Genomic DNA, 10,199 nt, shown 5'->3' on the forward strand with positions numbered 1-10,199 from the left:
TGCTGTGTGGTGTGAGCCCCCCCAGCGGGTGGAGGGTCCTCTCTGCTGTGTGGTGTGAGCCCCCCCAGCGGGTGGAGGGTCCTCTCTGCTGTGTGGTGTGAGCCCCCCCAGCGGGTGGAGGGCCCTCCATGCTGTGTGGTGTGAGCCCTCCCAGCCGGGTGAGGGCCCTCCATGCTGTGTGGTGTGAGCACCCCCAGCAGATGGCGGGTCCTCCATGCTGTGTGGCGTCCCAGGTGGCCCACGAAGGGTGGCGGCCATGCTTGAGGAGCTGCTCTTGGTCACGGTTAGGGAGTGTTGTGTGCACACAGGGCAGGAACCTTCAGATCAGAATATCTTCATCATAACCCACAGGAATTTTTTTCTTAATTTATGCTATTGTTTTATTAATTAGTTACTTATTTATGGAGCAAAAAGTAGGCTGTTTATTTTCCCTCACAGAAGGTTCACCCACATGTGAACCTTCTCTTCGAGTCTTTTCTTCCCGGGCATGGAGGCCGAGTTTGGAGGACTGCTGTCCTCAGGCGCCGTTTGGCCATTTGGGAGCAGGGACAGGGCTCCTGGCAAGGCGGCGGAGCCCCCAGCTGCCCGGGCACCGGAGGGCCCTGCCTCTGCACCTGCCGGGCTCCTGCCGGGCCCCCGCCCCCCGCGGCAGCCGGGCAGCGTCACCAGCCTGGGCTCCCACCCCAGGCGGGGACAAGGAGGGGTCAGAGGCCGCGGTGAGACCTGATGGCAGGCGACACGCCCGTGCAGCCCCCCACTCACGTGGAGCCGCTGCTGGTGGCCGGCTGCGTTAGTCCTGAGACGGCTCGGGCCACGCTCGTGCCCCTGGCCCGGGGATGGCCGGGCGGTTATTCTGTTCCCTGCTGACCTCCGACCTTGGACCCCTACTCTTCGCCAGCCCCTTCCCCGAGAGGCCTGCCCGGTTTCTAAAAGGTATCATTTTTGTTGTTTTGTTAGAGTCTTTAGAAGAATAGTCATGTGCTTTTGGACACACGTTTTACGCTTATTATCCTTGTGCTAAGATTCACGCTGTTGTGTTTTGTGTGTGACTACTGGTCAGTGCTGTGACCGCTTCCTGGCACTGGACACACGTCTGGTGGACACTCGGGTCTTGCTGAAGCGGTCCCTGTGCTGACGCAGGAGCTGCCTGGGGGTCGAGCCGCTGGGCACCCCAACACCACGCTCAGCCTCACGGGCCACGGCCAGACCCTCTTCTGGTCACGTGGGTCCAGAGCACCTATTTTGCTCTTTGCTTAGAATTCTGTGTTTACCTTATGGCCTAAGGTTTTCTCTGACGTCACCAGATTTGCTCAGGGCCTCAGGCAGGAAGGGAAGAGCAGGCTTGGAGCCAACGGCTTCCCCGCCTTTATCGCTCTGTTGCCTCATCCATTCTCTCCAGCCAGCAGCTCCCGCCTGCCGCCAGCTGCCTAGTGATCCAAAAATGTCACCACCTCAGTGACAGCGATGATGGATCTTCCCACTAGCATGACCATGAAGCCACTAATAAGAGATGCCGTTATTAGAGAAGTCACAGCTGCTGAGAGCGGCTGCTTGTGACCCCGTGTGAGAAGCAAAACCGAGAACCACTGGAGAACAGGCAGAAAGTGTGTGCAGTGTGCGAGCCCACACACCTGCCTGTGCACGGTGTGTGTGTGCGGTATGTGTGTGCATCTGTGCATTTAGTAGTGTCTGTGTGTGCACATCTGTGCATTTGTGTGTGTGCAGTCTGCACATTTGTGTATGCATGTCTACGGATTTGTGTGTGTGCTCACGTCTGTGCATTTGTGTGTGTGTGCATGTCTGTGCATGTGTGTGTGCGTGTACATGTTTGTATATTTGGGGGTGTGTGCACATCTGTGCATGTGGGTGTGCATGCACATGTCTGTGCATTTGGGGGTGTGTGGTGAGGCAGAGGCCTGGGACCCTGGGCAGTGGGCTCCACGCCCGCACCAAGCAGGGAGACTGACCATGTGTGGTACGTACAGTCCGTGTGTGAGGCGGGCACCCTTCTCTTCAAGAGGGAAGGGCCGTTCTGTGGCCAGTCCTGGAAGGTACTACCTGGGTCCAGGTGACTTCTGGGCCAGTGTGGACTTGGGGGTCCTGCGTGCTCAGTGGTTGGAAGGTGGGGATGTGCTCATTAGCAGCGTGAGCACAGCGCTGGAAGCATCCTGCCCTGCCCCCACCTCTGGAGTTACCCCCCACCCCACCGCGACCCCCAGGTACAGCCCCTCACTGGAATGGTTCCTCCGATACCCAGGCATGGGGGCTCGTGGGGCGGCTGTGGAGAGGACCGTGGGCCCAGCACTCCTGTGCCCAGGCTGGTAAACGGGGGCAGCCGGCCCCTGGGGACTGGGTGCTTCGTCACCCTGTGCTTGGCGTCCCGCTCTCTGAGCCACAGGCTTGTCTCCTCGTGTGTTAAGAGCTCAGTGGTTTGGGCTGCGGGGACACTGCCCTCGGGTCCGTGAGGTCAGAGCGGGTGTTGACCAGGACACAGAGCGGGCTGAGGACCAGGACACAGAGCCCCGCAGCAGTCTGACGCGGCCGCCTCTTCATCAGGCCTCGGGAGGCACGGATGAGCAGAGGCCGCCGGTCCCAGCAGGGAGGACGCGAGAGGTAGGCGGGCTGTGGGGCTGCAGGGGCGCCTTCCGCGTCACGGTAAGGGAGGGCAGAGGACCCAGGGACCACTGTGCCCGCAGGGGCGCCTTCCGCGTCACGGTAAGGGAGGGCAGAGGACCCAGGGACCACTGTGCCCGGATGCGCGCCTCCCAAGCCCGCTCTCCTGGCCGCCGCCTCCGGCTGGCTCCATGGACCGAGCGGCCCCAGGTCTGCAGTTCGGACAAGTTTGGGGGATGCTGAGGCCACGGGCTGTGGGGCTGGGGCCCCTACTCTGAGGCGGCTGAGTCTCCGGTGGGGAGGAGCCTCCCCAGACACCGTGGCCGCCCCTCGGGTTGGGGTCCTGAGGGGCCCTCGCTGCACCTGGGCCACGGTGTCATGTTCGTTGTGGCGCGCTCTGGGGGTTAGCGTTCTCCCAGCCCCTTTCGAGCTGCACCTGCCACGCCCGCCTGCGTGGGGCCCTAGGGGAGCTGCGGCTGCCGTCAGGAGACTTGGCGGCAGCCTCGGAGACAGCAGGCCTGGGTTTGGGTCCTGCTGCTGCCCTGAGTCTTGCGGCTGCAGCAGGTGAGGTGACGTGTGTCCACCTCGGCCTCCCTGAGCTACGGAAGGTCCGCCCGGGAACGTGTCGTCCTGGCCAGGCTCCCCGGAGGACCAGAGCCGGTAGGATGTACGGGTCTCTATCCCCCCAGCGTAGAGAGGAGGTTCTTGTAAGGAACAGGAGGCGAGAAGTCCACAGATGTGCGGACCCAGGAGGGCTGCCTGTGTAGCTGCGGCCTGAAGCCGAGGGTCCGAGAACCAGGAGAGCGGAGATTCCTGCCCAGGCTCCAGCCCCGGCCTGAGGGCAGGGAAAGGTCAATGTGTCAGCTCAGTCGGGTGAGAGGTTTCCCTCCATTCAGCCTTGTAGTTCTATTCGGGCCTTCGACTGATTGGATGAGGCCCACCTGCACGGGGCGGGCAGGCTGCTTTCCTCAGCCTATTGCTTCAAACGCTAATTTTACCTGGGAGCACCCACACAGACCCACCCAGGATAATGCTGGCAAACATCTGGGCCCCCGACGCCCATCAAGGTCACACGGTTTGGGTTTGGGGGCAGAGAGCAAGGATTGGGCCGCAGGGTGTTACCCCCGCCGAGTGTCTGTGAGCAGGGCCCCCCATCCTGTGTGGGGCCGGTTCCTTGTCTCCTGTGTGTTTCCGGAAACCCCAGTGTGGAGCGGGCATGGCTTTCCCTGGGCGCCCGCCATCCGCACGTGGCTCCGATCACGCTGGGCTTCCCGACCCCAGGAGACGCTGCTTCCTTTGCCAAGAGCTTTCTGGTTCCCAACAGTCGAGATTCCAAGGGGAATTCCTGGCAAACACAGATGGTGGAGCCGGCCCGCGGGCTCTGTTTTGACATTAATCAGATGCTGTCTCCTGATCCATATGTATGGTCCCATTTGCATGTGCTACTAGTGGGCGTCACCCACAGGGGTCCCCTTCTGTCCCCTTACCGAGGCTGACACTTCGCACCCGTTGGGCCCAGTGCCAACGTGGAAATGCCTGGCGCCGGTGGGGTGACGGCCCAGCCAGCCGCCCTCTTGTCCTCACCCTTCTCTGTTCATTTTGGTGCTTAGGAGGTGAATGCTGTCTGTGACTTAGGCGATCAACTTGCTCCTGTGTTTGATCTCTGTCTCCAGTGCAGCCAGTATGAAATTATACCATCACCTCTCCCTTCAGGAGGAAGGGCGGGCTGCGATGCTCAGTGCCCACCCTTGTCAGGACGTCACCATGTGGCCCGAAGCCTCTGTCCCCTGAGCTCTGGGCTGCTTGGGTCTCACCAGCCCCTCGATGTGCCATGAGCTCCTCCTGGTCCCATGTCTCCGCGTCCCATGTCTCCGTGTCCCACGTCTCCCGAGTCCCACGGCTCCATGTCTCACGATGCTAATCTACGTTTCCATCAGTGTACTGGGCGCTTGTTTGATCTGGGAGCTGCGCATGGCACAAGTGTCCCCAACTTGCTCTCTGTGCAATCCTCACTTAGGCCCCAATATACACTCAGGCAGGGCCCGGCCCCAAGATGCACACAAATAAATATTTGCCGCATGAACAACCAAGGAATGAGCAGACGTGCTCACGGAGGCCGGATGCTGGGTCTGGTCTGTCTTACAGCTCCACAGTCTCCCTCAGCCCCTGGAAGTGGGAAGCAAGGTGTTCTGGGGTCTCCAAGGGCACCCCCATCCTCATCAGTCACTGGGGTTCTCGGGGCCCAGCACACAGTGCTGCTGTGGCTGAGTCATTTCAGCAACATGATCAGAGCCACGGCTGGATCTGGAAGGCTCCATAAGCAGATTTCCTGGGCTCTCGGCCTCCTGTGGGGCTGCACAGAGCACTCTCCCCAGTGGTGAAAATGTAGGCATCCATGTGCCCTGTCCGTCTCCCAGAGAAGTCCCTCTGAGACTCAGAGTCCAGGTGTTCTGTTGGGGCTGCTCATTTGGGGAGCCGCCCCTGCACCCCTGCACTCTGAAGTGTCAGGCCCTCAGAAGGAAGTAGGTGTTTGCCGTAAATCACATCATTTGTGCGAACAGTCAAGGCCAGTCGACCAGCTCAGCCATCACGCAGGGAGCATCTCCAAAGCAAGGCTCCCGGAGGCCGGTCAAGGGCTGACCTTGCGGGTGGCCACCCCTACCCACAGCAGCCTCGGCTCCTGCTGCAGAGGTGCTGGGGGTCTGCACTAGCACCAGGCCGGGGGGGGCAAAGAGCCCATGGGGCTATGAGACCAAGGTCACATCCACCTGGTGATCTCACACTCACCTGTCCTGTGTCTTCTGTGGCTTCAACCTGGATGGGCTCATGGGCTGGCTGTGAGGACAGTCAGGAAGTTGGGCCTCTGATCAGAACAAGGAGGATCGGGAGCACCTTGTCCGCCAGAGGAGATGGGACTGGGGGGCAGACGGCGCTTGGGAAGCCTGGAATCCTGAAGCAGAACCAGGCCCCTGCGTGTGTGCGTGCTTGCGCACGTGTGTGCACATGGGTGTGGGAGCAGAGTGTTGCAGTCACGGACGAGGGCAGAAAGTCACCCCCTCTGGACATGCACGGAGAGTGTCAGCACAGCCAGGCGGGACTGGCTCTGGGGCCACAGATGGCCCGATGCCCCTGTCCTGTTCCTCCCGGCTGGGGGATGACTTTTTAGGACTCTGCGTGTCATTTTCGGGAAGATTTCTTCTGTGTTTGCCTGTGTGAGATTCATGCACCGGCAGTGACCGTCGAGGGCACTCAGAGAAGCAGTGCTGCGGGGGCGGGGCGCTGGCGGGCGGGTGGTCAGGGCCCCTGGCTCTGCTCAGCCTGGGGGTGCGACCTGGGGGACCCCGTCTTCTCTCAGAACTCCACTGTTCTGTCTGCCAGACGATGGGGCTGGGCTGGCCTGCCGTTTCATCTCTGACATCCTAGAAATAGATGATTCGAGGAGAACCTGAGAAATGAGTCTGATTAAGGGTACAAAGAACAATGTGTCATTTCCACTGTCCAGACATTCCCGCTGTAACGCGCGCCACGTGGGCAGGAAGCGTGTGTGATTCCACTGGCTTCCTTTGCTTTTTGCATTGGGGGGAGGGGTCTTCCTCCCAGAAGGTGAGAAGCCCCAAACCCACAGAACCCTCCATAGCCTCTCCTAGTCTGGGACCGTGTGGGCCGAGGGGTCCCCCCCCATGTCCACACCCCTCACCGCCTCTCGCCCCATTGATGCCGGCCCCGCCCCCGCCCCTCGGCTGATGGGGGGCCCACGCTCCTTGTGCAGAGAGGAGGAGACTTGTTCCAAACGTAAACACGTGAAAGGTAATAAGGGGGAAATGGCACCTAACAGAGGCCCGCTTTCTAAGTAATGAGAAGAAATGGAAATTGGGAAGAAACGTGGGTGGCTGCCCCGGGGCATTTGAAGGCAGGTCCGAGGCGTCTGCGCGCGGCTCTGCGGCTCTCCGGGGAGACATCTTCTGCGCCAGCCGCGGCGCAGGCCTGGGGCGGGAGCCTCGGGGATCCCAGCACCCGCGCAGAGCCCGGGGCGTCTCTGCGCGCCTTCCCCACGGCCGGTGTCACCTCACAAGGCCCGGATGCTGACGCTGGATGACAGCTTTTGTTTTCCTCTTTCCCAGGGAGGAGACAGCGCGCCAACCAAGCTCGTTTGAAGCACCGCGCGGTCTGGCCGGCAGCCCAGGAGCGTCCTCAGGGCGAACCGCCCGACTGCCGGACCGGAAGTGGCTCTTCCATTGACCCCGCATCCTCGCAGGCCAAAGGTTGTCACTCTCAGTGCTGAATTTGCAAGGGGTGTATGTGTGCGTGTGTGGGTGAGTCTCTGTGTGTGCACACGTGCATGCTCCACCAGGAGACAAGATTTGGGCTTTTTTGAGGCCCCTGAAGGTTGGGAGGTGACACCGGCAGCCAGATGAGAATGTAGCAAACACCGCATAAAAGAGAAGCAAACTGTGTTTCCGAGGAGCTGAAGGCAGGGGCGACCGTGCTGTCTGCCAGTGTCAGGTTCATTTCATGTTTGCTTCAGAAGACATGTCCAAGTCGGGTGCAGGTGACTGGCCCCAGGCCAGGCTTGAGTCCCTGGGTTGAAATCGGGAGGAAGTTTACAGGATCTGACAGATGCGCTTTTCTCTAGTGGGTGAGGGGTTTCTGCTGGGCGATGCCCTATTTCACTATTAACCAGACCTGTCCGGAAGGACCCATCCTTTCTGTTGTCTTAAGCCCACAGTCACCCTGGTCAAGATACAGGGTGAGTTTGCCGCTTCTCTGGCTGAGCCTGATGTTGGGGTTTGTGGATCAAGTCTGAGTCTCGCTTTATCCTCCATGAGTAGGATCCTCCACTCCCATGGCCGCAGCCCGGCCACACATTTGTTGTGCTCAGAACCAAATGGCAGAGGATAGTCTTGAGCGAATAAGAGCCACTGTGGGGCTGTGGGGGGCGGGGTGAGGGGGGTGCAGGCGTCCAGAAACCCTGCAGCGGCAAGCGCTGGGGGTGCCGCCTCTGGTGCGCCCCCCCCCCCCCGCCCCGGGCGTGGCCTGCCCAGGGGTCGCAGAGCGGGCCTGGCCCTTCAGGACGTAGCGCTGTGCACGTGCAGCCAACCTCACGTCGCCTGTGTGTACTTGGATCCGCGCCTCGGTGTGCCCGGAGCACGTCCTGCACCCTCCGCACACACGGCCGGCGTTCCTAACCACAGCTTCGTGGCTGACAGAGGGCAAACTATGCAGGACAGAGAAGCGTGGAGATGTGTGCGGTGCTTATGAAGTTGTGTATGTGTAAAAGCGCCTGTGGGAATGGCTCCCAAATGTTTTAAATAACATTCCGTGAGCCGAGCGGCGCTGGTGTCCTTGCCGCGCTCCTGGAGTCCCCGTTCAGTCACAATGTCAGTTCTTCTCGTGAGACATCGTTATTTTCATTCATGTATCCTGGGCGCCTTCTTTTCATCTGATGATGAAATCCAGCGTTTGAGGACTGAGGTTTTGCGAACGAACAAAAAAAAGGAAGGAAGAAAGTGACTACAAGCCTTTGCCCCCGATTCCCGCTAGTCCAGTGAGCATCTGAGGGATTCAAGCGTTTTAACCTAATGTGCTTTTTCTAAATCCTAGAGGATACCTTTTATGCTAAACCAACAGGCTGGACTGAATTTGCTGAACGTGTCTGTGCCCTGTTGTTGCAAACGCCCCCGAGCAGGGGAGGTCCGTGGGTGACTGCCACGCCCTCGTGGAACCAGAGGAGGGGCCGGAAGTTGACAGAAATGCTTATGGTGCCACCAAGACACGGACGGGCCGACAGCGTAACAGTCACCAGCACAGCTGCGCTGCGCACGCGGCACGCAGAGCCGCCGGGTGTTTTCGTTTGTCTAGACTAGAAATTCAGGTGGACCGCAGCTCCCGGCTGACACGGACGTGTGTGCATGCCTGGTTTCCACGGTCGAGAGCCTGCTGCCGAAGGCCTGTGCTCTCCCTCGGAGCGCTCTGCCCCTGCAGGACCTGTAGCCTTCAGGACCCCCCGCGTGCCTTACACGACCGTGAACCCCACACCGGATGTCATGGGGGGAGCGCGCTCCGCAGTCCACAGTCACCATCACCCCATCACTGAAACCTTAAGGTGGATTGTGTGTTTTAACACAGTAATGGATTTATATTTAGGCTCAGGAAAATCAAGTTGTAAATATATGTATCAAATCATATATTTGTTTACCGTATTTTAAAAAGCTTTATTGTAAATTTACGCAAACACGGATTAGGACGCGTTTTTTCCGGCGACACGCCAGCCGGTGTTTGTGCCCCGGAGCAGCTCCTTACCACATTCTAAACATGGTGTTCTGTTCAGTGCTAAACAGTATTCACAGTCTCAAATAGGTTCGTACGGTGGTCAAGTACAAAATTTTACACATATTTTTGTATTGTGATTCCTATGATATATACCAGAGACTTTTTACTCATTTGTAAATTATTGTACAGTTTTAATAAAAAATGTTTTAAATCTTAGAATATCAAAGTCACCCTCTTCCCACGGCATTAAAGTTTGGGCACATTGGCGATGCTAGCCACTTCTGTGTCCCGTGTCTGTTCTCTGAAGGTAGTGCCGCGTTCCACACCAGGAAGGGAGCCTGGTCCTCCTGCCCACGGGTGTGGGAGCAGGCACCTCACCTGCAACCTCCCCCCACCCCGAAGAGAATCACCTGGAAGGCAGGCTCTGAAATCAGAGGTGCTGGGCAGCACCTGCCTGAGGTCGGCCTGGAGGCTTCCTTCTGCTGCTGCTTACCAGGTGAGAACCAGCAGAGAAAATGCAAAAAGCTTAGGAAAGTAAGATAACTTTTGCGAATGAATAAGAACACTTGGAACCGACAGCTTCACACAGGTTGGTGGAGGCTGTTTTATTGATTCCCCTGGGGGAGCGTGGAAGCCAGAGAGGCAGCGGGGGCAGGGCAGTGGCTGATCCGGCTCTGTGGAAGTGCTCCTGCCACACCAGGACGAGTGTCCTCCAGGGGACTCTCAAGTCCAAACCTACATTTGGAAGTGCCGGTGCATTAACAGAACACAAAGGCTGGAATGTCTTTTCCTGAAAAGTCACTCTCAGCAGGGCTTGACAGACTGACAGCATCGACCCCTGACCCTGGGCGGGCTGAGTCCCTCAGCCTTGTCTCACCCCAAAGCCTTGAACTGGGCTTTAAGGGCGGTCAGGAGCAGCTCTCCTGGGCGTATCCCTCTCCCCTCTTCCCTTCCCCGCCGACCCTCCCCACTTGCCAAATGTTTTAGAGTCAGAGCCTCCTGGCCGCCGTGGGATCTGCCACGGGCCCGGAAATGCGGCTGGAATGAGTTCCGACGGGCGGTGATGTCTTCAGGGCCTGCCCCGCTGGTTGGGCGGGAGGTGCGCACCCTGGCTTCGCCCAGATAGACCGCGCGTCCTCGGGCCGGCTCGGCGCGTTCAGCACTCTCTGCGCGGACAGCGCCAGCCCTGCGCGGCGCGGGGTCTACGTGGGGAGGCGGGCCGGGGGCGGGAAGAGCCCGGCCGGGTCACATGCGTGCACACCCGCCGCTGGAGGCTCGGGACCCGCGACCCCTCGCCCGCTCCTTCTATGGCCGCA

General features: G+C 59.5%; 1 protein-coding gene across 1 annotated transcript in view; it reads left to right on the top strand.

The window, feature by feature from the left end:
* Positions 1 to 9,161, top strand: part of JAKMIP3 (Janus kinase and microtubule interacting protein 3) — a 68,710-nt gene extending 59,549 nt beyond the window's left edge. The window contains exon 23 of the mRNA XM_029920662.1: positions 6,735 to 9,161. The gene's annotated coding sequence lies outside the window, so the exon portion shown is untranslated. The remainder of the gene's footprint in view (positions 1 to 6,734) is intronic.
* The last annotated feature ends 1,038 nt before the right edge of the window (positions 9,162 to 10,199 follow it).

This window comes from Suricata suricatta, chromosome 2 (assembly GCF_006229205.1).
Source record: "Suricata suricatta isolate VVHF042 chromosome 2, meerkat_22Aug2017_6uvM2_HiC, whole genome shotgun sequence".
In the NCBI taxonomy this organism is placed as follows: domain Eukaryota; kingdom Metazoa; phylum Chordata; class Mammalia; order Carnivora; family Herpestidae; genus Suricata; species Suricata suricatta.